This window comes from Triticum aestivum, chromosome 3A (genome assembly GCF_018294505.1).
Source record: "Triticum aestivum cultivar Chinese Spring chromosome 3A, IWGSC CS RefSeq v2.1, whole genome shotgun sequence".
Lineage (NCBI taxonomy): Eukaryota > Viridiplantae > Streptophyta > Magnoliopsida > Poales > Poaceae > Triticum > Triticum aestivum.
This window is the reverse complement of record NC_057800.1, coordinates 421,593,728-421,597,564: the sequence shown is the minus strand read 5'-3', so window position 1 is coordinate 421,597,564 and position 3,837 is coordinate 421,593,728.

Sequence of the window (3,837 nt, the reverse complement as noted above, 5' to 3'; positions counted from 1 at the left end):
ACAACCGATTCCGCCTGCAGGAGAGCCTCGATGGCAGTGGCATGTGCGCTCTCCATGTTGAGTTGAGCCTCTGCCTCCCGGTCCTCCTTTAGTATCGCCAGGTTGAACTGCTGGCCCCCCTGCACCATGGCGAACCCGGATGCCGACATGAAGTCGACGTCCATCGTCTCATACCCATCAGGGGCCTTCTGCACCGCGACCTCCGCCATGAACATTGGACCGACTTCCTCCTCCTTGTAGCTTGGCTACAGAGAACTCGGGGATTGTCCCGCCGCAAAGCGAGCTTGGGAGCGGAGGTCTGTGGCACCGACCGCCGCCACGATTTCTACGCGGCGCTCCCGCGTCAGCATCTCGTAGTACGTGATCTTTTGGCGCACCATGGCTTTCCAGCGAACTAGGGGGCGCTTGATGCAGGCTAGGGGATCGAAAGGTGGGGGAATGGGCTGGAGAGGGGGTGTGGTTTTGGGGCAGTGGCTGGCGTAGGCCGAGCAGCGAAGGTTCTGGTGTGAATAGTGGTTCCGATGATGACCGGTCAATCAGTTTTGACTGTACATCGCTCTTGTTGCATTCACGTTGCACCCCGACACGCGGGACCCTCCACGTCGCTCACCGAATGGAACACGCTTCGTCTTGCGTTTTCGCTCGCCTGTGGGACCACAATTCAGAGCAAACTGGCGTCCCTCCCCCGCCCGCGTCATTTATACTACCACTCCCTCCGTTTTATGTATGATCCGCCTTAGGTTTCACACATGCACCCACTCGTTTTCTCTCGATTTCATCTCGGGGTCCGGAGATCGGTCGAAAGAGGACTAGGGTAGGTACAATACGTTCATTTCTCTTATGGACGTACAATATACTCCCTCTGATCCCCACAGAGCCCCCCTGCGGGTCCTTTTTATCATAGAAACAGACCAAACCTTTATCTCCTTGCACGACATGCAATTGATCTCTCAACATCAATCGATCTCGTCAAGATGTGTCGGGCATGAACCGAATGGGATGTCAAAACTAAGACGGGAAGTGACACGTAGTGGAGGCAAAGTGAAACTTTAAACAAACCGTTTGTTTGTATGCATGTCGGACAAATTACCACATTCAAAATACAAGAATGGTCTAGGCCCACATGTGAATGATACTCGGTGGAATTTTCAAATGAGGCATGCAGGAGGATGGACTCGACCGGAGGGCGGCATGATCGATGGAGAAGAGGGTTCGAGAGGAATGAGAAATAAGGAACGCCGCATGATTATACTTGAACGGCTCAAATAAACGATAAGTTGTCTCGTTTTCCCTTCCATCTTGGTCACGGAGTAAGATACTCCCTATGTTTTTATTTACTCTGCATATTAGGTTTGACTGAAGTCAAACTTCATAAAATTTGACCAAATTTATAGAAAACTAGAAAGATGCCTGTGCGTTGCACGGAACATCAAGATCTTGTGGGAGAAAAGGATGAACGAGGGAAGGCCTTATCTACAAATGTGGAGAGGAGTGCGGGTAAATTGACATAGTTTCCTTCCTATCCATTAGATATAGATCGGATGGCCTATATTGCAGGATGGCAGGCACACCATCATCACCAACTCTGCTTTTTATCTACACTAGCAAGATGCCCATGAAACATCAAGATGCATTTGTATGAGTAGTTTATCTTGTGGGAGAAAATGATGAATGAGGGAAGGTGTCGTGGCTTTGTCACGGCAGATGTCCTAGAGAAAGGACTTAGTCGTGGAGCCATCGCGACGGGTTAGCTTGAAGGGGTTAAAGCGGACACAGGGACGCAAGAGAGTTTATACTAGTTTGGCCCCTTCAATGAAGGTAAAAGCCTACGTCTAGTTGTGATGGAATTGATGGGGTTTCAATGACTAGGGAGCAAATAAGCTTCGCCTATGTCTCCAGTTGCTGTCTGTTGTCCTTGAACCGCCGCCGTGTCGTCCCCTTATATACACGGGTAACACCCGTCGGTTCACAGAGTCCCAACACCGGTCGATATTCGTATCCGGGTTGGTCTCTCCTTATTCCTAACTTACAATACAAGTTTATATATAAATTCCAGTTTACAGCTACAAGTCTTGAACCAGCTACGGGCCTTAGGCCCTCATCTGCCTTCTTGGGCTTTATCACTTCTGGAACTACTGATGAAGTTGACCCAGCCCAGATAGGTCGGTTTACGCCCAGTAGTAATATCCCCAACATTAGGCCCCAGATTGATTTGAATGGGTTCATGTCAATCCTTTAACAAAAACTTCATCTTCAACGTCTTCTCATAAATTGGTAAACCGCCATGATGTCATCTTCTCTGATTACTGTAAACCGGAGTGACGTCACCTGTCATAACGAAGATATCCATTATGCTTCTTTATTTAATATATCTGCAGAAATCGAGGCAACAGCTCCATTTCATGGCCCCTTGATTGTCGCGCCTGACACATGTCTTTTTGCCTTATAAATAGGACCGAAGGGTCATTTCCTTTCTCTTTCCCTTCTTCCCCTTCTGCTTCGTCTTCCTCGCATCGCCCGGCTTCAGAGCTCCGCCGCCACCGTCGACCTCTGCCTCAACCTTGGCCGCTGCATCAACCTGGGCACACCAGAGCATCGCGGCAACCTTTCGCGTCTTCCTCAGCTCTGGTAAACCTTCTATCCTTTCCCCTGCAGATCTGTTTTAGGGTTTCACAGTTCTTCAGTATTCATTGTCTGCCTCTTGCTCATACAATAGATCTTTAGATGAATCCGCAAATCTTTACTCTGTGCAATGATAGTTGTTTGACCTTCGCCTTCACTTATGCATCTCAAAACCATAGATCTATATGAACGTTTTGCTCATTGGTTCGGTACTGCTCCTTTGAACATCTAAGTATTTATCTCTTTTCTGAACTTGCTTCAGATCCAATGCTATAAGGAAATCTTGTGAAACATGTTTCTGCGTACTTGTCCATCCGCAATGCTTAGATCAGGCGGTTTAACTTTATAGAAAAATTTTCCAAACCGGTATATGCCATTAGTCCCCTTATTGAACCGCCAGATGCTTGTTGCTTCATAAAACTCCGGTTCAAATAGTTCTGTCTCCGGTTTAACAGTGCCCATACCAATGTATCTTGATCAAATGCATTTTTGAACCAGGATCTTCTACCTTGTAGATTCCATCATGGCCAAGCAAGTGTATGAGTGCAATTGGGTTCCTTCTCGCGTCACAGAGGCTCAACTGGATGATTTAGTCCTGATTGGCGCATTATGCAGCAAAGATACCATCCATTGGAGGGCTCCTGGCAAAGAATGCCCTCCCACACCTCGAGAAGGAGAGGTTGTTGTTTTCGTAGATCACTTAGCCCGGGGCTTTAAGCCGCCCGATTCTAAATTTTACCGGGATGTTTTAGCCGATTTCCAGCTCCATCCACAAGATACTGGCCCCAACTCTGTTACAAATATGTGTCACTTCCAAGTGCTCTGTGAAGCATTCTTTCAAGAGGAGCCCACAGTGGAATTGTTCAGAGACCTTTTCCATCTAAACCGCCGTACTGAGTTTACTGACGGCTCCAATGCGGAGTTGGGTGGCGTGGCGATTCAGAAAAGGAAAGAGGTCACATACCCTCACGCCAAACTGCATAGCCACCCCAAAGAATGGAATCAGACATGGTTCTACTGCAAAGACACCTCCCCTGCTGGTGAGAATCCCTTGCCTGGCTTTCGTTCGGAGCGGCTCAGCAATACACACCCTTTTCCACAAAGATTGACTACACAGGAGAGAAGCAAATATGCTCCTCAACTGTCAAAGCTCAGAGCCTTTATGGCCAATGGTTTAACAGGGGTTGATCTCGCTCGCTGTTGGATATCATGGAG